General features: G+C 39.5%; 1 protein-coding gene and 1 pseudogene across 1 annotated transcript in view; one reads left to right on the top strand and one right to left on the bottom strand.

The window, feature by feature from the left end:
- Positions 1-26,026, top strand: part of LOC105152417 (uncharacterized) — a 274,163-nt gene that overhangs the window by 10,625 nt on the left and 237,512 nt on the right. The gene's annotated exons all lie outside the window — the stretch shown is intronic.
- LOC147908007 (uncharacterized) lies at positions 11,881-17,087 on the bottom strand (annotated as a pseudogene).

The following is a 26,026-nucleotide window of genomic DNA, read 5'->3' as shown; positions in this document are numbered from 1 at the left end:
CAACAAAACTCACACTAACAAGCGCCAACATACCGCCTTGATGACATACGTCCTTGAAAGAATCGCCTTTCAATAAATATAAAATGAATATGTTTGATCAACAAAATAACATCATGTTGTCAACGATGAAGATAATAATACTAAGACATGAACATGGACACCAAGATATACACAAAAAACGTCAAATTTCCAGTGTCATAACCAGACTTTAGTTTTCAATTGGAAGACAGAGACGAGAAATAGGTCGCCTGTAACTGCCGTTAGCAGTACGCACTGTTACAACGCTATGATATCCTTGCCTGGATGTATGTCTTGAATTCTTCCCAGAGATCATGATAGTGGAAGAGTGCTGTCTTCCTTGATGATAACCATTTAGTCGACATGTACGGACGGTTCGTTTATCTGCCTCTTGTTACGTTTTTGGCATTGGTGAAGGTACTCGCGGATCCATCGTTTCCAAAAATGTTGTCGCAATAGCTTTGTGTACTGCCATCGGGAGAGACGGTTTACAAGTATTTCGTCTAGGGATGGCTCTGGATAAGTTATGAGAGGTGTACCCACCAAAAAGTGCCCGGGAGTTAGAGAAGTGAAGTCATTGGGATCCTCGGAAAGAGGGGTAAGAGGATGCGAGTTCAATATCGCTTCAATCTGGATGAGCAATATTTCCAGCTCCTCGCGTTTCAAATTGGAATTCTTTGTAATGCGAGCCAAATGTCGCTTGGTCGCCTTCATGGCGGCTTCCCATAAACCTCCATGGTGGGGAGACCGTGGTGGGATAAAGTGCCATTGCACTCCTAAATTTAGGGTTTGATCCTGAATGTGTTGTTGAGTTGACTCATTACGCAGCAGCTCCCTTAATTCGCTCAATTCGCGTTCGGCGCCGACGAAGTTAGCCAGTAACGCTCACATATCGCGGCCAGAGTAGCCTGTGGTCCGGCATGAAAGTGCCTTTTATGCTCGTGTATCACAATTAAGCGGGAAAATGGATGATTTCCAGGCAACAAGGGATGCTTGGAGGCATAAGGCAAGGAGGATTCTCTCAAACGACCGCCGACACATAAGATGCCAGAATCGTCAAGAAATGGATTTAATTTTAAGATAGGACTGTTTGTAGGAAGAGCCTTATGGTTATTAAGTGGCTTCACTTCACTTGGAAAATGTCTCGTTTGTATTATTTTGATTAGACGATAAATTGCCTGTTGCTGCTCATTGAAAGATATAGATGGAATGTCCTTATTCTGCAAAGATGAGATCTCGTGAGAATAGTCGGATAAATCCCTTGAACTCTTGGATCTTTTTGTAAAATGAATCGCTTACGCAAAGACTCGAATGAGCCTGTTAAAGTTTGAATACCGATAGAATATATCAGGTTCTTGTGCACCAGCGCTCACTGCGGTGATAGACTTAAGTTTTCGCTCAGGGGACGCTGGCCACGTCTGCAGGTAGAGTTTCTTGAGGCTTTCTCTCTCACGTCCCAGCCAGGAGGACCCTGACCACCAGATTTTCAATTGCGCTAGGGAACCCGGCATGTCGCCCCGGGACAATGGGTCGCGGAATTGTCCTGACTCGGAACGTGATTCCATTGCTGAATCGATGTTAATTCCTGTATCTCAGTGCGATTTGCCACAAAGGTTGACCAGGATCGACTGTACGATTGCAACCATGATAGTACAATTGTAGAATCCGTCTATAAATGAATGGATGCTATTGGACAGGTGAGACATTTGAAGATCTTGTTGATAAGACGAACCAGTAGCAATGCACCACATAATTCGAGGCGCGGAAGCGACAGACTCTTCAATGGTGCCACTCTAGACTTGGAGCAAAGTAAGTGTGTGCGATAAGCACCGTTGATTGAAGTGGAGCGTAAATAAATGCATGCTCCGTATGCAATTTCACTAGCGTCTGAGAACCCATGTAGCTCCAAACTGGTATATTGTTCTGTGGTTGTAAAAAGACGAGGAATGCGTATGACATGTTCCTGTAACTCCGCTTCGAAGCGTCTCCATTTGATATGTAATTCTAAGGGAATCGATTCATCCCAATCAAGCTTGAATAGCCAGAGGTCCTGCATGATGGATTTGGCGAGATGGATTTAATGTAACTGGACCTAGCAGCCCCAGTGGGTCAAAAATGAGAGATATACGTGATAAAATGCTTCGTTTGGTAGGTGTCGCCAGAGGAGGCAAATGATTGATGGACGAATACTTGAATACATCAGCTCGGCAATCCCATGCAATGCCTAACGCATTTTTCTCGGAGTTCTTGTCTGAGGTGATAAGGTGAATTCTCTTGGCTCGCTCGAATTTTGATCCTGGAGGGCAAGAGCATTGGATGCCCATTTTCTAAGCTCGAATTTCCTATCCTGCAGCAATGCAGTGATCTCCTTCTTGATAGACAGAGCTTCATCTATTGAGTCGGCCCCCGTGACGAGATCATCCACGTAAAAATCTCTCAATGCTATTTGCGACGCCCTCGGATAGCAATCCGCACTGTCCTCTAACTTTCTTAGGGCTAGTCAAGAATGATGCTGATAACGTACCATAAGTAACAGTGAGTAATTCGAAAGTCTTGATGGGCTCATCTGGCGACTCTCGTCAGAAAATATGTTGCAATGGTGTCTGAATTGAATCGACCTGCCGATACATCTTTGCTATATCGGCGGTGAGAGCGATTTTGAATGTTCGGAATCTGGCCAAAATAGAGAAAACGTCCTCTTGTAATGTGGGTCCTACTCTCAATGCGTCGTTTAAAGATAGTCCGATGGTTTTGCATGAGTCAAATACCACCCGGAACTTGGTAGTGGAGCTCGTTTCACTTTGTACAGCATGATGTGGAAGATAGAAAGGTGGAGAGCTGTGGCTTAGCATCGTGCTACTGGTCACCTCTTTCATGTGATTCAAGCGCCTGTATTCATCCATGAACTTCTTGTATTCGTCATACATGCGGGGTTGAGCGATGAGCCGCTTCTCCAAAGATTTGAAACGTTTTAGAGCGATGTCCTTGGATTCTCCCAATTCATCCAGTTTGTCTTGCTTTGTTGGCAATTTAACGATAAAACGACTTTCTGTATTACGCTTTACGCCTTGCAGGAATGACTCTTCACAGACCTTTTCTTCGAGAGAAAATGGTTTAGGAGTGGTATCATGTTCAACCTCCCAAAACCGATTCAATGTGAGCCTTAAGTCATCGAATGAGGTTAAATGAAAATTAAGAGAAGAAACAGATCCAGTTATGTCACTTGGTGTGATACCAGAAATGATCCATCCAAAATGTGTCTTTTGCAAAGTCGGCTGATTTTTTGATTGTTTGATCTGACCCGCACAAATGAGCCTCCAGAAGGACTCGGCCCCGATTAACATATCAATACTTGCCGGTACATTAAAACTAGGATCAGTGAGTTTTATATGTTTTGGAACAGACACTTTGCATGAGTATGAAGTGCTGTGGCAACTGCTGTGTTATTTTTGGAAGCACCACGCAGTCTATTTTTTCGGAGAAATTATTAAAACATGATTTGACGCAAAGATTAACTACTTGATTAGCGTAGATTACTTCGTCCATAACTCCCGCCACTGACACATCAAAAGGTCGCTCCTTGAGCTTCAAGCGATTTGCCAACTCCTTCGTTATGAAATTCATTTGAGAACCACTGTCAAGTAATGCTCGACATGAATGAATTTGATTATTGGAATCGTATACATGGATAATTGCAATAAAATATTTAACGAACAATGACCTGATGTACATTGCGTGGCGACGGAGAGTGAAGGATTGATAGCTTGATTTGCTTGCTCGTGATATATCCGAATCATTTGGAGCACTTATGTGTAACAATGTGTTATGTTTTTTGCCACATTTTCGGCACATATTCGAATTACATGCTTTCGCTTGATGTGTGTTCGATCTTAAACAATTGAGATATAAATGTGCTTTTTTTGCGGCCTTAATTCTATCTTCAACCGATAAATTGAGAAATTCTTTACAATGATATATTGAATGGTTTTCCTTGCAAACAACACAAGAAAGATTGGATGTAGTGACATTTGCGACAGACGTGGACCTTAAATTGCTATTATGCTTTGATGTGATACTACTTGTTATGCTATTGTAAAATCTACCATGTACTAATTCCAATGCCTGGCATCCGAGAGTCAAGAATTCTTTTAAGCTCTTTAAATCTGGCAATTCTTTTCCCTTGATACTTAATTTCCACGCCTTGCTGGTGACTACATCCAATTTACAAATGATAAGATGAATAATTAAATCATCCCAATAATCAGTAGGCCTTCCGAGGGCCTTGAGCGTGCGCAAATGTTTAAGAATAATGTCTAATAATTCACGAGTCATGCTGTGAGTTTCCTTACGTACAACCGGTACTTCAAATAAAGCGCGAACATGCTTTTGAATAATCTATCTCTGATTGTCGAAACGTTCTTTGACCGCCACCCATGCTTCATGATAATTGGCTGCAGTGGTCTCTATGAATTTAATTATATCAGAGGCAGTGTCCTTTAAGGAAGATCTCAGGTAATGAAATTTTTCAATTTCCGCTAAACCCTCATTTAAATGGATTAACTGTTCAAAGATATCCCTGTAGGAGTACCAATCGTCATATGCACCTGTAAAAACTGATAAATCTATTTTAGGCAATTTAACACGCGTTTCCCTCAATCTCACCGCTCGTCCATTTATATTTGATGAAGTTGGCGGAGATACGTTTTTTTCCATACACTCAATAAAAACGGTATAAGCCATTAACTGGAAATAAGAAGCTTCAAAATTGTTGCGCTGTTGCGCGTGCTGTTCATGGAGAACTTTTTTGTCGGTGATCGAGGGATCTGCGTTTTCAAGAATTTCTATGCGAAATTGAGCTGCTTCGAATTGATTCCACAATTCCGATAATCTTTGCTTGCGCTCAGTGGAACCATGCTGCGATCCGCAGTTGACGTCGAAATTGTCGATAAAAGTCTTTAACCATGTAACCGCGGATTTTATGTGAGCTCTCTTAATTTTTGCGTCTGCCAATGTTTCCATTATGAAACGTTAAATGTAATACGTGATATTGACTGCGTGGCAACGCGAAGCCGTTATAATATGACAATGTGACAGCCCGGCCAATGAAATGCAAGGTTTTATGAAAATGCAAATGGCCGCCCGTGTAGGCACGAATCTAGCTTCTTCTGACAAACACAAAATGGCAGCTCTTGTGAGCGAGAGTGATATTATAAAAATAATAAGGCTCAATAAATTTAAATAAATAAAAGAATAAAGGACTACGAGACTAAAAATCAAACAACAAAATAACAATCTACATTAAACGGTTAAAAAATAAAATAAACAATGTCATGAAATTAAAAAAAACGTGAAATATAATTTAATAATCAGTAAGTGAACAAGAACAAACGTTCCGATCCCTGTTGGATTATTTTCAATGTGAAGACAAGATAAAAATGGATATATAACGTAGATAAAATATATATAAATTAAATTAAATTCGCATACGGACGCAATATCAACTATAAAACTCGTTCCAAAGAGAAAATCAAATAAACGATTGTAGTTGACACTAATGTGTTCCTCCGAACTGTGCGTGTGCAAAAGGACGAACATGTTTCTGTTAGCAAGTACAAATTGTAATAATAAATTAATAAACGGAATAAATAAAAATAATAAGAAAAGTACAATAGAGTCGCAAAAAATAAAAATAAGGTACAAACAAGATCGCAATTAATAAAATTAAATTAATAGAAAGAGGCGAAAGTTATTTTTGATATTACGAGACATGTACAAAAGAATTATTAATTGATAGAGAAAGAGTAAAAAACCATCATTCATTGTATATGTATAATGAGTTAAGTACAATAAAATAAGAATAAATACCTTAGTATGTATGTCAAAATGGTATATTATCAATTAGACAATGCGATGGGAATCAAAATTGATCATCTCTCTAGGAAGCTAAGAGATGAAGTGAAATATGACATATAAAGACAGGAAGGTTGAAATGGAAAACTAAAAAAGAACATAAGAAGGAGAAAGTAAAGTAGAGGGGAGAGAAAAAGATAGATAAAGGAAGGAAAGCAATTAAAAAGAAGAAAGAGATTGAATGATCTGTGAGTAGGTTTCAGGTAAAGATTCGGTGTCATTTTGTCTATTCAGACTCTGTTTCTGTTTTTTAATATCATTTCGGACACTAATCTCTTATTATAAGAAGATTCGCAGTCTAGAATTTTCACATCGTTCCATTTAAAATTATGATTACAATTAATTCGATGATCAGTTATGACAGTAGGAGAACCCGTATTTTTTCTAATGTCAGAGATATGTTCGCGTAGTCTCGTACTCAATTTTCTTTTTGTCTGACCAACATAACTCGCAATCATCGCAGGAGATCTTATAAACAACGTTCTGATTGGATAGGAAATCAAGCTTATCTTTTCCTCTCTTTATAAAACTTTTTAATGTATTGGGAATAGAAAAGGCTAATTTACAATGAAACATAAAGACTTACTAGAAATAGGAAGGAAACTTTCAGAAATAGATTTGACATAAGGAATTGTAAAATATTTGTCTTTCTCACGTGAATAATGTGTAATATCCTTATTATGTATATGAGACTTTAATCTACTTTCAATTGTAGAGAAATAAAGGAAAGAGGATAACAGTTGTTTAAAAAAGTATAAAGCCTCCTAAAAGTGAATAGCCTCAATCAAATTTTTTTGTTGGAACCGTGGATGTGATAATAGGATAATTTTATCAATGAAACTGATGATAGTACCTTTTTTATGGCAAAGAGGATGATTTGAATGGAAATTAAGGAACCTTCCGGAAAACGTCTTTTTATGATAAATGTTAAATATAATTCTCTGATTATCTATAACAAGCATTGTATTAAGAAAACTTATTCTGCCATTGGTACCAACCTCTAACGTAAACTGTAATCTCGTATGTAAAGAGTTAAAAATATTTAAAGTGTCATTGATAGCATCAGATGGAAGCGCAAGAAGAATATCATCCACATATCTAAAATAAAACAAAGGTTGTACTGACAATTTTTTAAGTGCTGTTTCTTCTAGATCTTGCATTACAATGTCGGCGATTATCGGAGATAATGGTGAATCCATCGGAGTGCCGAACACCTGTTTGTAAGTTATATTATTGAAGGTAAAAAAGGTTGAATCTAAAATAAATCTAACAGCAATAATAAATTCGTTTTTTGGGATGCTTGTCTTAGCTGAGATAATCCATCTTCTATCGATGCTATTTAATGCTAGATTAACAGGAATATTAGTAAAAAGGGATACTACATCTAACGAAGCCAATACATGTTCAGAATCAAAGTACCGTTTAACTGCTTAACCAAATGGAGACTGTCTCTAATGTAACTGGGAGCTTTTGGTATACTATCACTAATCAATTTATGTAAAAAAAAGAGAAAAATAATATAACTGTTGACAGATGAAACAATTACTCTCAACGGGTTACCATCTTTATGTATTTTAGTCAAACCGTAAGCTCTAGGTATAACACCATCAGGTATCTCACCAACAAAGTACGAGGGGTATCCAGAAAATAAGTTCCGTTTGTATTATACGTTTAGTAAGGTCGATGTATGAGCGAGCTGGCAACATAGCATTGAAGAGGGGAAGCTACCGAATAGAATGAGCGGTGTTCGGCGTCAGTAGCTCGTGAAACACGGTCAGGAGAGGTTATCAAAATGGAGTCCTCCACTTCGCGTCCCGCCACCTCCATTCCGATTCCTTCTCGAGTTGTTTTGCGCGGCATCATTCAGTTTCTTTTTGCTCAAGATTTTAAATCGGTTGATATTCACAAACAGCTTGTTTCTGTATATGGAGAGAGTGTGATGAGTGAATCTATGGTGCGGAGATGGGTCCGAGAATTTAAGGCAGGAAGACATTCGCTTGAAGACGAAAGTGGGAGAGGCAGACCCTCCCTTATCACGGATGAGTTGACGACAAAAATTGAAAATGCGATTCGCAATGATCGTCGTTTAACTAAATCGTCGTTTAAGCGACGAGGAAGTTCAGACAGCTGTAACTAACTGGACTAAAGAACTGGCGGGAAGTTTCTATGCAGAAGGGATTTCGAAGCTTGTTTCCAGATATACAAAATGTATTGAGATTGACGGGAATTATGTAGAAAAAGACTAGAAGTTGTCAAGTATTATCCATGTAAATTTTAGATTTTTTCAATAAAAACTTTATTTGTAAAAAAAAAACGGAACTTATTTTCTGAATACCCCTCGTACGTAAGTTCTGAGTCAATTTTTTACTTGGATCTTTATTAACAGAAGCATAAATGTTAGTGTCTGAGAGAATCTCCTCGATTTTGGATACGTAGGCGTCCTTGTTTAGAGCAACAATAACATTACCCTTATCGGCGTTCGTGATAAGAATATTAGGATGGCTATCAACAAATCTTTTGGTTGTATGTAACCATTTAAAAACCAGTTTGTCAGTAAATGTAGGAGAAGGAAAATTGTTGTGAAATCTGTTGAGTAATGGAAAGGAATTATTCCTAACAAAGTTATAACATTGTTAGGACGACCAATTATATTGTTCTCGATATGTTTAATGAATTCAATCAATGTACTGTCTTTATTATATTTGTCGATAGGAAGCCCAAATTTTTCCCCGAGTTGTAACAGGTATTGAATCTCTAAGGGAATGCCAATGCTAAGTTGATGAACTAATTATCATGCAGAGTATCCAAAGGAGGCGCCTCATTAAAATTATCCGGATTAATATCTATTCTTTCAAATTCAAACTGGATATTGTGTGAGAACTTATCAATATCAATCTGAATATTAGAAAAATTATTCGTGTCATTAGAAATTACATAGGAAATCGGTCTAATTTTAGATTTAGATAATTTTAAATTTTTTCGTCGCAACCAATCACTTTTTTTATTGATTCTGAACATTTGTTTAAAGAAGTGAAAATTAATATAATATGATCCAAATAATTAAAAAATTGACAAACTACAGAGAATGGTAAAATGCTCAAGACTGTGTTAGAGAGGAAGAAAATATCGTTTCTGGTTGAATACAAGTGGCAGTAAGCATCTCTCAATTCCAATCGCATAATTGCCTTTACATTGTTAAGTAGAATCCTATCAAGTTTTTTGTACGAAGTATTATTGTATAATGAAAAACTATTCAATTTTGTCAGCTTATACAAATGTGGAGGAACTATTTCTGATTTTAAACAAGAATTAATGAACTTAATGCGAGTCCTAATATTTACATTCAATTTGATAAGATTACATAATCATTTCAGCAGGTTACAAATGTGAAACCAAATCGTTCTTTGATGAGAGCAAAGGTGAACGGAAAATATTTGTGATAGAAACGCATAATTTCGCCCGCGTAAATTAAATTATAAAAATAATAAGGCTCAATAAATTTAAATAAATGAAAGAATAAAGGGCTACGAGCCTAAAAATCAAACAACAAAATAACAATCTACATTAAACGGTTAAAAAATAAAATAAATAAATAAACAATATTATATATTTTTCAATACCTATAAGTCTGATCTAACAATCTATTTCTAATATATTTGATGAGGTGCAGAACATCAGAAAATACGTAAACCTTTCTATTATTATTATTTACAGGATTCTTCCTGTATATATGTAAATAATGAAAGAATTTTTTTTCATTTTCATTATTATCCCAGCTTTCAATATTATGATTGGCAATAAAATGTGAATCATTTAGGGCAGTTTCATTGCTTCGCAAATCTTCTATACTATTATATATTTTTGCGAGTGAAAATTCATCCAACGAAACGTTGGTTGCATTTTGATCACTCGCAAAAATATTTTTCATATTGATTTTGAAACATTAAGTTTATCACTAATTCCAAATTCAGTCCACATTTTTCTATTATTACTTCTTCCATCGCACGTTAAGCCAACAAATCCACCCGCATTTTCAATTTCGATGATTGCGCATAAAGCTAATGTGGCAAGGACAGTGCATTTTTGCTAGCAAACATAACTACAGGCTGATAAAAATCCACTTGTAACGAGTTGAACATAAAAACGTGATCTGCTAAATTATTTAGAGTACTATCATTTTTCGTATTTGAAAGACGTATTTCAAACATTAAAGTTGTACTATTAACAGTAATACTTTGACTGATTGACATTTCATCAAATAAAAGTATTCTATGACGAGCAGCTGATAAAATTTTATAACTTTTTTTTGAAAGCTTTGCAAAATTCTTTATCAAATCCACAATCAAAGTTCACATTACTCAAGTATTTATGCATTGTACTCCGGGAGGGCAATGGTAAAATTTGATTATCTAATAACATATTATAAGCTTTCGGACTTCTTATACGTAATAGCAAACAAAGGAGCAGCCATTCACAAGGTTTTTCGACTAGTCGGTCCTTTCAATTTACTAAATTTTATACATTCTTTTATCAATAATTTCTGTAAAAAAAATATATTTGTACATATAAAGTAAATGTCCCTATTTGTGACCATGTAAGATAATCGCATGAGTTAATAAGAATAAAAAATACTAAAAAATGATTGAAATCAGGTGTTAGGGAAAGGACCTCGGTGTCCTTGTTGCGTTACGTGGAACGCTGTTTTCTCTTCGTCAGAGATTTGTATCTCGTGCCTTGTGGCTTGTCGTCGATCTGTGTCGCTTGCCACGTCCGATGTTTGGTAGCGCGTAATGAAATGAGGTAGTTTGCTTTGTGTGAAAATACTTTAATGCATCTCAGCTTACACTCGCGTTGTATAATATCGAAGAATAAAAGAAATGACTTGCGCACCGGTCACGCACGTGCACACGATAGAGAGGTTGCACACAGAAGCACAGCAAAAATGTAACACGACGGATTTGCACGGAAGCAGCATGTCCTCCCCTTCGGTGGGCCCTATCAGTGACACAGGAACGTTGTAGTCACGTCGATAAGCCGACGGGCTGGTATTAAATCGGCTGAACTAAACTTACATTAACAAGCGCCAACATCAGGAATGAATTATATCGAATTCAAGATTAATTATTTTTGTATCGAAAAACATGTTTTCTAATTCTAAGCATAATCTAATGAAAATAAAAAAAGAAATAGTGGACTGTAAATGTACGCATTTGTGACCGTTTAAATTTAATCTGGCTCTATTAGTTATTACACCACCGCCTGTCCTTAGTGACTGGTACAGGTAGATGAAATGTATCATTTTAGTAACCGGCGAATTAATTTTCTTGCTCAAGTTGGTTCGTAGTTTATTCTTAATTTCAAAACTGCTTCAAGCAATGTCTTAAGATGCTCTCTGATCGACTCATGACATCTTAAGCACCAACTTAAGATCATTTCGAAACATTTTGCCCATAAAGATTAAAATTGAAGAAAAATCAACCTTAATAAATTTGTTCGCGTTACTTGAAATTCTCAAAACTTTTGTACTTAAAACGAGAGAAATACTTATATTAGGTGTTGGAATTAATTCGTAGCGTTTTTTAATGAAAGAATGTTATTTATTTCACATGAGCATTAAAAAATACATTAATGAAAGTACTTCCCATCACTTGTAAAACGCTACGAATTAATTCCAACACCTAATATATTCGGGCATTAAAGAAAAAAAAAATCTTTTGCCAAAAAAGGAAAAGGCCAAAGTTTTCAAGATTGTCATTATAGATTCTAGTTTCGTTAGCATGTCTGAATTTGCCTAACAAATCTTTATTGATATTACTCTCAATAAATATTAGGTGTTGGAATTAATTCGTAGCGTTTTTTAATGAAAGAATGTTATTTATTTCACATGAGCATTAAAAAATACATTAATGAAAGTACTTCCCATCACTTGTAAAACGCTACGAATTAATTCCAACACCTAATAATAAATGATTTTCAACATTTTATTCTAGTCCCGAAGTTATCATGTTTTTTCTTCTGTAACAATTGATTGTATTGAAGTGCGTCAGCTGAAAATAAAGAAAGGCCATATTTCCTGAAACCATTGATCATTACTCTTGGAAGTTCTATATGTTCAATAGCAATTTTAAGGATTGGACCAAAATCTTCTCTTCTTAAATTTCTTTGATTTTGCATTCGCAAATTGTTTACGCAATCTCTCCATTTCGATTTAAGCGTCCGAAACAGAGCAATGTCAAATGGCTGAACTAGATGTGTTGCGTTCAATGCAGATGTGTCGCGGGAACAATGCAATAAGTTCTATTTCATGATTCATACAAAACTCGGCAAGTGGTAACTCGGCAGTTATGTGTGAAGAGTGTCCATCGACATATAGAATAACCGGCTCCTTGATGTTCTGTGCTGTCAACGGTTCAAAAATATTGTTTATATATTCATAGAAAGTTTCAACCGTCATCTATCCACTTTCTGACTTTCCGATACACCAACTTGGTACACTTTGCAAGATGCTGTAGGGAATTCTTTCGTACGGAAAAATTATCATTGGGAGGGACCAATGTACTCATAGCGTTTGTCATGAATAGCACCGTCATTCCTTCTCATCATTTTGCGTGAAATTATAAACTACCTTATCTCCTTTTTTGACAAGCACGCTTTCCTTTCGGACAAAGATAGAAAGCAGATTCGTCAATTAATCCAGGCTCCATCAATATTTATTAACTGTTTCTCAGTTAAATGTTGTTCGACCTCTTTGAACCAACCGCGCAGAATATCTTCTGTCACTGAGGCTCGACTTTTGGACAAATTTTGAGCTACACAAATAAAAATCTCCGGATGTCGACGTAAAAACGCTTCATACCAATGACGCCCTGGTCGTCCATCAGTAAATAGTGTTTCTCGACCCAATTGTTTAATTAAATGAACAACGTTATAAAAGTTGTGTTTTTGTCGCAGGAAAGCATCCTCAGCCTTGGAAAGGCTGATGAAGCATCCAGCGTACTATCTCTTCCTTAATAGAAGAGAATACAGTTGGAGGATCTGATTTCTTTCTAATTGGTCGATATCCTTTCAATTTTGCAATTAGCATTTAGTTGATTTAGGATTATAACTTGATTTGTTAACACCATTTATTGACTTTCCATAACAAACATCAGCAAATGCTTTTTCAAGTTCTATGTCTGACCATCTTTTTCGGATTTTATCCATGCTGATTTGAAATTTTAAACTACAAATAAAAATTCAAAGTCTCATAAATATTGTACTTAGACTGTGTTCCAAAATTCAGTACTAAAGTACTAAAAATCTGTCGTTTACGTTACATGCACTTTGTTTTCAATATTGGCAGTTGATTTTGGAACACAAACATTCAGCGATATTCAGGGTATTCCCTGTTCCCAGCAAGAAATGACTCATTGAATTAACGTCAATTGAATCGATGATCACGTTGACGATCATTTCTCATTCAAATCTCGATAAAAATATACTCGATGTGTTTTCGCGTGAAAATAAATATTTGAAAAAAAGCACTAGCTTGTGAACAGAGATATTAGCCTGATATTTAATGTGTCTTTAATCAAACTTGATGTCTATTCAGGTTAGAAAATTTGTCACTGCTATAAAATATATAATGCGAACATGCGCTGCGATCACATTTTCGTGATCTATGGTCACAAGTTACTCGCTGTAGTATACAGAGCATGGTGGAATAAAAGTAGAGGTATGCTGTTGCGCAAGGAGACGATTAACCAATGACGATGGTGGAACAAATAACTTCAGATAGTTTGGCCGTGGCAACTCGCCATCTTATAATCAGTGTTAAATACTATGCGTTGTCGAAGACTGTATGAGTCCGTTTCTTTAAGTCTAATTATTTTTTGTTATGTTAGTATTATAAGGAGATTTGAATTGAGCAGTATAGAGTCAGGCTTAGTTTTCTTTATCGACACGTTTGGCGTCTTGGACGCAGTATGGAGTATGTTATTTCTGACGTTGTCCGCCGTTTTCTTTCGACCGACGAAAGTTGTTGTCTCTCTGTATTACAAGGAAGAAGAAGCAGCGTGTATTAAGAAAGGATCTCTGAATAAAAAACCAAAAAAATCAAAAACAAGCAATTTTATTTCAGTCCATTAACTTGGAAAATATTTTATATCGAGCACATAATATAACATTTATGATATAACATTTTTTGTCCTTCGAGTCGGACACGCAATAGCACAAAAAAGGAAAGAACCAACTGAGGTGAGCAAGGCATAGCACGCCGACTTTTCGTCATGTTATTGAGGAGAAAGAAAAGGCGATTCTTTTGACGATCAAGACATATGCAGTTAACTAACTCCAAGTAAGGTACTCAATGAGCATGCTAATAAGTTTTAGCAAGAAAGATCCATCTCAAGATAAAATCATTTCATTTATACTTCAGCACATTTATATCACCGTGTTCTCCCATACATCCATAAAGACAGAATTCGCGTACGAGCTTGTTCATAATTTAGCCTAACCTAACACTTGTATGATGCCATTCATTAAAAATGGCAGAGCAAATATTAATTAAGAAAAGAAGCTATGTCAAGGACAAATTAATTCGATTCGCCACGTTTTTAAACAGTTGTGACGACGATGAGCAAAGGCAAAAGAAAATATTATCACAGACAAAATTGAGCCGATATGGAAGGATTTCAACGATATGCAAACTCAATTAGAAGACAATAACGAGGAAGAGCTCGAGAGCGGAGAGCGTGATACTTTCGAAGATAAATTTCATTATTTAGTAACTAGAGTCCGTAGTATAATATCAGTTTCACAAATGCTCAACGCGAACGCTTCTCGAAGCGAGCAACAAGCTCAAATACTAAACCAGCCGATTAATATAATTCAGACCAATCGGATGCGCTTACTCACCATAGAGATCCCTAATTTCGATGGTAGGAGCAATGGTTGCCCTTTCGTAATACGTTCGCGTCTATGATTCACAGCGAAATATTGCCTGACATTGATAAACTATTTGAAATGGGCATTAATAGGTGACACTTACAAATCCATCGAAGCCTTAGAGGTAACGGATGAAAATTACCTAATCGCGTGGGAAATCATAAACAAAAAATATAAGAGCAATAAGGAAATCATTCACTACCATATTCAAGCTTTAATCAATTTTCCATGTATTGTGAAAGAATTACACTCCTCGCTTTGGCAATTTGTGGACACGATGCAGCAGCATCTGCGTACATTGAAGCGTCTGAATCAGCCAACAGACAGTTGGGACGCACTACTCATTCAATTGTTTACTCCGAAATTAGACAGCAGCACGAGACGCGAATGGGAATCGGAAAGGGCAGACAAGGATGAAATTCCCAGCATGAAACAGTTCATTGACTTTTTGGAAACAATGTGCTCTTTTCTGGGCGCTTTGGCATGCACCGCCTCAATTAGTATATCAAATAATATACAGGATCATTCTAAGTAGCAGTCAGTAAAGCAATCCAAGCAGCTTCAAGGTTATGTCGGAACGGAAGGTTCAACATGTCCAACTTGTCAAAATACACATAAGATATTCGAATGTCTCATTTTGCGATATGTCATTACAGGCTCGCCTAGAAAGGGTCAAGAGCAGTAAGTTGTGCTACAATTGCTTAAAGCCGTTCCACGGAAGGAAATGTATCTACGAGTCATGTAAGAAATGTCATAGGCATCACAACACATTGTTGCATAATGACAAGACTGCTGATTCGAACGCCTCTTCACCGGAAATAGATAAGGGCAATAGCGCTGCCAAACAAAACGTTTCAATTCTCACTATCGCGAAATCTGATAAGACAAGCGAATTGAAGGAAAATACTTCACATAATGTAAACAATTCTTTGTCCTCGTGTCATACGCGCCATTCCCTTTTGACCTATCTTGTCGACAGCAATGGTCCACATACGCGATCGCCACGAAAGTTACGAGAATGTAGAGCCTTATTAGATCCCGGATCGCAGCCCAACTTTATGTCGCGAAAGCTAAGCGAGCGTTTAGAGTTACATCAACGAAACTCCAACGTCACAATCGGAGGAGTCAACAACATTTCATCCACGTCACAAGACGAGACTACCACAATATACTCTAGATTTAACAAATATTAAGAAACGTTAGCGTTTTTGATAGTCGACATTGTCATCGGTAACTTGCCAGCAACATCCATAGATATCAACTCATTTCGGATCCCCTCCAATATCAAACTGGCTGATCTAGTTTTTCATATTCCGGGCAAAATAGATCTAATCTTAGGCTCAAAGGTTTTCTGGAATTTATTATGTATCGGGTAAATACAATTAGGCAAATCCAAGCCCATATCCAAAAAACGAAATTGGGATAGGTTGTGTCGGGAATTACAGATCTCGTTTAACAACCTAGATCCATCGCGCGAAGCCATTACGAGGATTTGCAGTAATAAGTGGGAAAATTCTGGCAACTCGAGGAGCTGCAACAGACCTGACATCTGACGATAGAGGAGCAAGCCTGTGAAAGGCACTTCAATAAAATACATCTACGAGCAGAGGAAGATTCATCGTACAACTTCTCTTAAAGGAAAATCATATACAGTTAGATGACTTCTATGACGCTGCCAAGCGTAGATTTTTCGCATTAGAGAGAAAATTGACAAGACAACCAGAATTAAAGCTACAATACGTTTTCATGCATTTCTCAAATTTTTGATCTACTCGGTCTTCTAGGACCCGTTATCACACAAGCCAAATTGATCCTACAGCAAATATGGCAAGCAAAACTGGCTTGGGACGAATCATTGCCCTCTCAACTTCATACACGATGGTACGGAAAAATATCGCATCTTAATCACTTGAAGATATCTCGGTGCATTCTATGTGATGATCCGGTGCGTGTAGAATTGCATGGATTCTGCAACGCCTCTGAACAAGTTTACGGCGCCTGTATTTGTATTAGAAGTACTGACTTATCGCAGTGCTATCATGCCAAGATGCTATGCGCTAAGTTATGCGTGGCCCCCCCCTCTAAAAACTGTATCACTGCCGAAGCTCGAATTCTGTGGCGCCCTGCTGCTATCTCGACTATATCAACAAGTAATTGAGTCGTTGAGTATAACTATAGTGTGCGAGAATGCGCGGAAAGATTCGAGTGAGAGAACGGCACACGGTTGATATGATACACAGTAAAGAGAACTCCGTTTCTTTGTAATTTAACAAAAGAATTTTGTTTAATATGTTCAGTTACAAAGTCAGAAAATATAATTAATTAAATATTAGATTAAGAGAATATCAAATGCGATCACCTTTTCCAAATTGTAGTTGGAATCGCAGTGATGGAAAATCTCGGCGATTTTCTCGGCACTTCTCGAAAAGATTCGTTTTATAGCGGTTTTCGCTAAGCGGTTAGCACGGCGGTTTTACGAAGCGATATAGTAGCGAGACTATGACTCTAAGAACTCTAAGAACTTTTAGAAGTAGGAACTCTAAGAAGTCTAAGGACTCTAAGCGGTGTAAACGATCTAAGCAATCTGCCCTGCAGGAACGGCGAGATCGAAGCATTTATTGCTTTCGGTCTGAGCTTTTTTCTTGGGAGAAATCCAAAATTTTGCCACAATCGTAATTATCACGTGGCATTGGTTGTACAAAATTGATTGGCGCTTTGGATTCTTTTCTAACGACGTTCAACGTAACAGTCATGCGCGACAGAAAATCCGTACGTGGGATTGGTGACAGCGCGTGACGTATTCGTCGGAGCGCGGCGCTCGCGTGCGCGAATTGAATTGTTCTAGAACTTTCGATTGTCCGTTGCCGGTGCCTGTTTGCGTGTACCGAATTGTTTTGAAAAGACTAAAGAACGATGAATCCCTGACTTTGACGAGGCTTAATGTCAGGCTCGAGATGAAATCACGAGCTCGCCTTGTGCGTGCGTTCAATAACAATCACTGTCGGTTGATCGAAGGAGTTCTTATTTTTTTTCCGAATTACCGATCTCAAACAATAGATAGTACACATTTTTGGAATGACATCGTAACATTGTCCTGGATCGCTGGAGAATCAGGTAGATAATCGATCTTTGTCGCCAATCGCACGGCTGAAATTCAGAAGCTGTTAGCAAAAGAAGAATGGCACCTCATTCGCTCGGAGCTGAACCCAGCCGATCTCATCTCTCGAGGAATGGATCCGAAATTCAAAGCTGCAGCCTTTGGTGGAATGGACCTTCTGTATGGCTACGACGAAATCATAGATAATCCTCCTAAGTTGCTTCAAATAGAAAAAATGCCCGAGATCAAATGTCGAGTCATTGTCTCATGTATCGCTCCGGAAGAAAGTCTACACATTATAAACAGATTTTCCTCTTTGACTAAACTAAGACGGATCATTGTATATTGTTTTCGTTTCACGTGCAATTCAAGGCACAGCGCTGAACAAGAAGAACTCAAATTCGTGGGACTACTACAAGTTCAGGAGCTCGAATACAGCATGCAAGCGCTTCTATTCATGGCCCAAAGGGATGAATTCAATGAAGGAATACATCAGCTAGCCTAAGGGCGTAAAATATCATCTAAAAGTATAATACTTTCTCTTTTACCCTTTATCGATGCCAGCGGATTATTGAGAATCGGAGAGCGACTACAGGAAGCTACACTGAATTATCATCAGAAACATTCCATAATTCTACCAAAGAGGCACCATCTCACTAGTTTAATCATAATGCAAAAACATTTAAAAATATACACGCGGAACCTCAAGCTCTATTGTCTATAATTCAAAATACTAGCCTTTGTCGGAACGAAGCGTTGTAAAAGATGTCCTGCGCAAGTGTATCGTTATCGATCTCGCACCCGCCAGGCAATTAATGAGAAATTTATCGGCCTTCCATGTGTTACTTCTACCTCCGTTTTCCAAAAGCGGTGTTGACTATGCGAGACCATTCAGTATAAAGATTACTCGTAACAAGACAGGAAAGACTTACTTATGCATTTTCGTATGTTTCGTCATGAGGGCGATGCATTTAAAGATTGTATCCGATAGGAGGAGAAGTACTTTGACTTTTCTAAACACGCTAAAGAGATTTATAGCTAGACGTGACAAATGTCTTTCAATTTATTCCGATAACGGAACGAATTTTGTGAGAGCCAACAACGCGTTGAGAGAAATGTATCAATTGGTAAATGTAAAAATACAAGTACAAAAATACATGATTATTTGGCGGAACAAATGATCGAGTGACACTTTTTTCCTCCGCAATTGCCTCATATGGGAGTCCGCTGTTAAATCCTGTAAAAAATCATTTGACAAAAATAGTTGGCTCAACCTTATTAACTTTTGAAAAATTGACTGCATAATGACTCAAATAGAAGCCATATTAAACTTGAGACACTAACGCTAATGTCTACGGAATCTAGTGATCTCCAAGCTTTGACTCCGAGCCATTTCCCGATCGGGCGTCCACTTGTTTCGGTCGAGGCTGATCTCACAGACGTCAATGTAAACCGTCTTAATCGCTATCAACTCTTAGAACGCATGAGGCAAACATTTTGGAAGCGATGGTCAGCTGAATAACTCAACTTCAGAAACGAACCAAGTGGAAAAGGGATCCAGTGCTCAAGAAGTTGGAACCATAGTTGTCTTGCGGGAGGCCAATATCCCGCTAATAAATTGGCGCTTGGGAAAAGTAGTAGCCGTGCATCTCGGTAGGAATGGACTGGTCAGAGTTGTGGATGTGAAAACCAGCACAGGTATATGTCAAAGGTCCATAAGCAAACTTTGTATTTTACTCGTCTAGACATGATTCTCTTTAAAGGCGAGGCTTTAAGGCTGGCGGTATTGTTAAGTATTACGCGTTGTCGAAGACATTATATGCGTCCGTTTCTTTAAGTCTAATTATTTTTTATTATGTTAGTATTATAAGAAGAATTGAATTGAGCGGTAAAGTCAGGCTCAGTTTTCTTTATCGACGCGTTGGAATATGGCGTTCCAATAGTATGGAATATATTATTTCTGGCGCTGTTTTCTTTCGACCGATGAAAATTATCTCTCTGTATTATAAGGAAGAAGAAGCAGTGTGTATTAAAAAAATGTTTCTTTGAATAAAAAATCAAAAAGCAATTTTATTTCCCATTAACTTGGGAAACAATTTTATATCGAGCACATGATATAACAGTGAGAGTCATTTAATGCCTGTTACTGGCATTAAATTTTTGATGGATATTGGAGCTGATGTCTCGACCATTCCTGTCTCAAGACGCGATTGTATGCACATTAGCGATCGGGTACTCTACGCTGCAAACGGAACGATCATCTCTACGTATGGACAAAAATTATCCAGCTTGATTTCGTCGTGTTTTTCAATGGCCTTTCATAATCGCCGACGTAGACACTTTCATTACTGGCTCAGATTTTCTAGCACGTTTCAATTTACTGTCTGACATACGGTACAAGCGTTTGATCGACGGTAGCACGTTTTTTAAAGCTCTTTGCTCAGCTTGTCAACAAAGCTATTCCTTGATTAATAGCGTTGACTGACGACTACCCATACAAAGAGATCTTAAGCAAGTTTCCAAATAACCAGGATGTCGATCATGCACAAACAAACCGCACACGAAGTGGAACATGTGATCGAAACAACGGGTCCAACGTATCAAACAAAACTAAACGACACTGTCCAAAAAAACTCAAAGCAGCTAAACAAGAGTTTGAGTACATGGTATTAACAAGGCTTATGTAGACCTTGGACTAGTCCCTTACATCACGTGCAGAAGATTAGAGAAGAATGGCGTCCGTGTGAAGATTACTGCAAAATTCAATGAGGTAACCTTGCCAGATCGTTACTCAATTCCATTCTTGCAAGATAGCACACATTTCCTGCATGGCAAAATCGTGTTCTCTACGGTAGAGCTAGTGTGTGTATATCAACAGATTCCAGTCTGCGAATCGGATATTAAAACCGCAATCATTATACCATTCGAACTTTTAGAAATTTCCTTATATGACATTATATGACTTCGCAGCATCAAATTTTCAAAGATTTATGGACCAGGTAATTTAAGGATTGCAGGATTTAACTACTGTTTTACTTATTGATGACATTTTAATCGCTTCGCAGAATGAAACACAGCATAAGGACCATCTAAAAATACTATTCGACAGACTTCAACAATATGGCATAGCAATTAATCCAAATAAATGTGTGTTCGGACAGAAAAGTGCCAGCTTTCTGGGACATACAATCAGCGCTGAAGACATCAAATCTTTATTCGAAAAAGTCCAAGCTATCGCTAAATTTCAGGAACCAACTACAGTCAAAGGATATTTCTTAGGAATGCTCAATTTCTATAATCGGTTCTCAAAGACCTCGCAAGCAAACGCATGCAAACGCCATTGCTAAATGCAATCTCGGGGCGTAAACGCAACAACAATGCAAAGATAGAATGGATTTCTGAGCTCAAACAATCCTTTCAACAAGTTAAGAAACATCTCGCTCAAACCACCTTGCTCGCATTTCCAGACAGTTATTGTTAGTTGGCTCCGTCCCGAAGTCGGAGCGAACATGTCACCCACAAAGGTATATGCGACAACTACCATCCAGCAAAGCCGCCTCGAGAAGGGCGATGGAAAAATTCAGCGGCGTTTGCAGGGCTTTTCTGCAGGAATGAGCAGTTTCATCGCGACGCGTCTCGAGTCCTGAGTTCTCGAGGCGCCTCGCGCCCATGGGGAACCACGAGGAGGCCTACTCATTTGCATCTCGTCAGACGCACGCTCTGACCCTGTAATAAGAATGTTTCACTAAACTACTCTCTGGTGCGTATATTTACCGTGATGAGGTACGGATTCGTTTTGTCAGGAGTATTCCTGTAATGAGCGGCAGGTCTCCCTTGACTGAACTTCACACACCGCTTCGAGGGCATCGGCCCTGTCTTAGTGAGCAGTTCCTGAATCTAGTCCTCTGTTTGAAGTTGCTTTATCCATAGAGTTTCTTTAGAGAAGTCGACGAGTCTTTGAAATGCTTCGGCGTTTGATACTAGAAATCATATCGCCTCAGGCAGTTTCCACTCGTTTTGAGGAACTATACTTCGTAAGACAATTCTTTGCGCCTCAAATTCTGGACACTCTAGGATGAAGTGCCATACTGTGTCCTCTTTAGCTCCGCATTTGCACGAGCTACTTTCAGTAAGTCCTAATTGAGAGAATTTCGCATAGAAATTACCAGTTAGAATCTGTGTGGATAGTTGGGCTGAACTCATTCGGACTGAAGCCTTTTTTGTATGCTGTTGAAGAAGACGTCACTCGACCCTTTGTCGAGGCTTCTAGTTTGCCATATCTTTGTTATCTCTCGCCTTATTACTTTCTTGATGTCTTCCGTATCCTTTTCGATTACAGTTCCATTTACTTCTACGTCCTTGTCCTTTCTTACCTCATATAGGACTCTACGCTCATCTAGGAGTAGGTCAATGGGAGTTTGTCCTGCTACCATACAGAGTGATTCCCATGACGCTGTGCGGTATGCGCTTGTATATACTATAAGCACTTCGCGCTGCACAATCCTAAGAACTTTCTTGTCTTTTACACAGGTCGGCCCATTCTGCAGCCGCATATGTGACTACTGAGATGAACACTCCCCGGTAAATTGTGGAAAGCGTTTTATATTTGAGACCCCATTGGGATCTTGCTAGCTTGCTCAGCTTGTTGAAGAGTGATCCTACTTTACTCTTTAGATACTTGCAATGTGATTCGATTTACATACCCCTATCGAAATGAACACCAAGGTACCTAACCGAGTCTTTGAATCTGATTTTTGACCTGTCCTAATAGCGGATCTACTTTTGAAGTTTACTCTTCTTTTCCTATTCTTTAGCCTTCTATTTTGACGTACTCCTCCCTGTCTATTGACTTGGGCCCTCCTTAATTCCTCGCTTCTGAGCAAGATTATTTCAGTCTTCCGCTCAGAGATTTGGAGTTTGGCCGATTTGCACCACCCAACAATCTGGTCTATTAGTTTTTGGCTTTTCTATCTCCCTTCGGGAGTTACCGCTTACTAATATAATAAGATCGTCTGCATATGCTATGATATCTTTAGCCTGTATCTCTAGCCTCCTTAGCAATTCATCAAACATTAAGTTCCAGCAGGTCGGCCCAAGCACCGAGCTCTGCGGGCATTCTCTTGTTGCCCACTTCGATACTTTTGTATCGCCTTGAGATGCTCACTCGTCTTTTGTCGAAATAACTTCGAACACATTTTTAGGACATTCTCTTGACTTTAGTCCTTGCAACACTAAGGGCCACCAGACGTTATCAAAGGCACCGGAAATGTCAAAGAGCAACGCCATAGTATACCTCCCTTCGGAGGCAGAGACCGCTCGCCGAAGTTCCACGACCGCGTCTTTCGTCGACTTGCTCGGCATAAAACCGAACTGCCGATCAGAGATCCTTTCCGGCGCCAGTGCCGTGTCTGTTAGGCGCACTTTGAGAAGCTTCTCGAAGAGTTTCTCTATTACAGGGACGAGGAAACATATGGTATAGGTCTATAAGATTTTGGGTCCTTCACGTCCTTGTCCTCCCTTCAGTAGATAGGGACAGTGGGAATCTCGTTAATCCATGCGCGTCACTAATTAGATGACGAGGCATTTGGTTATTGTTTCGCCAGCGGACAAGTAGCACGCAAGTATGCACGTACCACAGAATTCGTAAACGATATTGCAAGGCGGTTTTCTGTTGGTGTTTGCAGTACATCCTGATTAATGCTGTATAAGGAACTGACAAGCAGCTCTCCACTCATATAACAGGTATTTACTGATACAATCATTAACTCCGTCATGCAGAAGCGCCCGAAGGAACTTGTCGACCTGCATCACTTTCGGGGGCTAAACGCCTGTATTATAGCGTGTTGTTATTGTATCTCCGCCAGTTCATCCACGAGCTCCACAGAACCCGAGTCGTGAGCGTGCGAAGCTAACCCGATGTTAGGCCCAAACGCATTTCACTCTCGCTTGGCGGACGCCTCGCTATGTAATTGTAATGGTGGTGAAACGAACATTATTACGAGACACTCCTGTATCCACCACGCGATCTGCTAGATCCTCACAGGACCGATACTTTTCCATCTTCCGCTTATGAGACACATTTAACGCAGTTTCGCTGGACACTACTTGCGCGTCAACGATCATTGTCTCATCATTCTTAGCAATGGTCAGGTCGGGCCGCCTCCTACTGGAGGCCGAGATCGAGTACGCTAATTCCGCATCGACATGTCATCCCTTCTGTTATAAGAAGTCACCAACTTGATGACACAAGTCGTTGTGTCGCAGGATCTTCCCTCCGTGCGTTCTGAAACATCGCTGAACGCAATGAGCCGAAGTCTCCTTCTCGGGACACTCGGCTCTACAGCGAATATCGCGTCCATCACGACCTCGGGAGAGTCTCGCTCGAGACGGGATGCAGTTAGCCCGTATATGGTGATAGTGCACGTAGTCGGCTTTGGATATGGCGTCAGCACCATGTGCGACTCAATATGAGCTCAGTTTGGACGACTCGACCTCCCTGAGCTCGTTCTCATCACACGACTCGCGCAACCAGGCTTTACACTGCTGTCTGAGTTCAGCAGTCGAAGTAATTCTATGGCTGCGAACCCTCATCTGGTTCTCGCACCACACCAACTGCCTAGCCACATAAGTAGATTCGGCAGTGGCGCTTGCCGCAGGCAGAGTACTTCTGCAAATCCGCTGCAGTCGGTTATGCTTCAAGATAGGGATAAAAACTTTGAGTAGAGGCATGCCAAGCCCGCCACTCTGTATCGGCGCATGAAAGTATCCAGTAGGAATATCATGGGGAAATCGCAGCCATCGGCGCACCCATTCGGTAGCCCACATCCTCCGAGAGAATTCCCAGTGCTCTACGACCAGATTGAACAATAGGGGCGATAACGGATCATTCTGTCTCACACCACATACGATCTTAATTGACATCTCCTTATCACCGAACGCTTGCAGCACCGTCCTTGAATCATTATATACGGGCCTGATATAATTTCGGAACTCAAGCAGGTAAGCCCGCCTTCTTCAGAGTCCGATGAATGACATGGTGGCTTGCCGTGTCGAACGCTTTCGAGAGGTCCACACATGCCAGATGTAACGTTCTACAATTTCGTCGGGCGTCCCCAAGCACTGTGATGTTCTCACAGGCCTCGTCCACCGGAAACCCCATTGGCGGTTGTCAAATATATTCAGGGCCGACAATCGATTGACCAGTATCTTATGGAGATGCCTTATTATGACGGATCCAATGCTGAAAGGTCGGTATTCCGAGGGCGCAGGGCTCTCCCTTCAGCACATCCCTCCCTTCTCAAGAAATACGGTCTTCGTGGTTACTAGAGACGAAGGTATCGTTCCTGCCTAGAACAGCAGATTGAACAGCAGCGCATGAAGGACAGGCGGAACAGAGTTCCACATCCTCGGCGTAATATCGTCCAATTCGGGCGCAGTGCCAGTCCTTAAGGAAATCCTAACGATTGCCATCGAAATCGGATCCCAGAGCAAGGTCCTATCCGTTCCATGTGGATTATGATCCACAGCGGCGCTCTCGCCGAGGCCTTCGAGATGAATCCATCTCGACGAACGACTCCGCCCCCTGTCTTGCCTCTCCGTATAGCCCATACAGCTCCATCATATCTCCATCCGCGACACCGGACGTCTCCATAAGAGGATGCCAGTAATCCTGAAATTCGACAGCGGACGGACGCTCAGAGTTACCTTCGAGTATGTGCGAAAGACAGATCTTGAGGTTTTTCTTATAGAGGGACTGCACATGTGCATATTCCCTCTTCCTCTTCTGCTTCCTATTCTCTCGTATGATAGGAGGATTGCGCCGTTTAGTCGACGCGCGCTGCGGAGGGTGCATAGCAGGAGACGGGAAGATCCGCTCCAACCTTTTGATGGCCAAGACATCATCAGACTTCACCAGTCTCCGACGCCACTCTCGCTATGTCAACGAGAGTATCAGCCTCAGCTACAGCACGAAGAATCCTAAAAGTTCGGAAATGTGTGCCCGAAGCTTCTCAGCGGTCTACTGAGGTGAGGACTGATATGCACTATTATCATTAGTCGTCCCTATGGTCTTCGGGA

This window comes from Acromyrmex echinatior, chromosome 11 (assembly GCF_024713525.1).
Source record: "Acromyrmex echinatior isolate Ae372 chromosome 11, ASM2471352v2, whole genome shotgun sequence".
Taxonomy (NCBI): domain Eukaryota; kingdom Metazoa; phylum Arthropoda; class Insecta; order Hymenoptera; family Formicidae; genus Acromyrmex; species Acromyrmex echinatior.
This window is presented reverse-complemented; position numbering and strand designations above follow the sequence as displayed.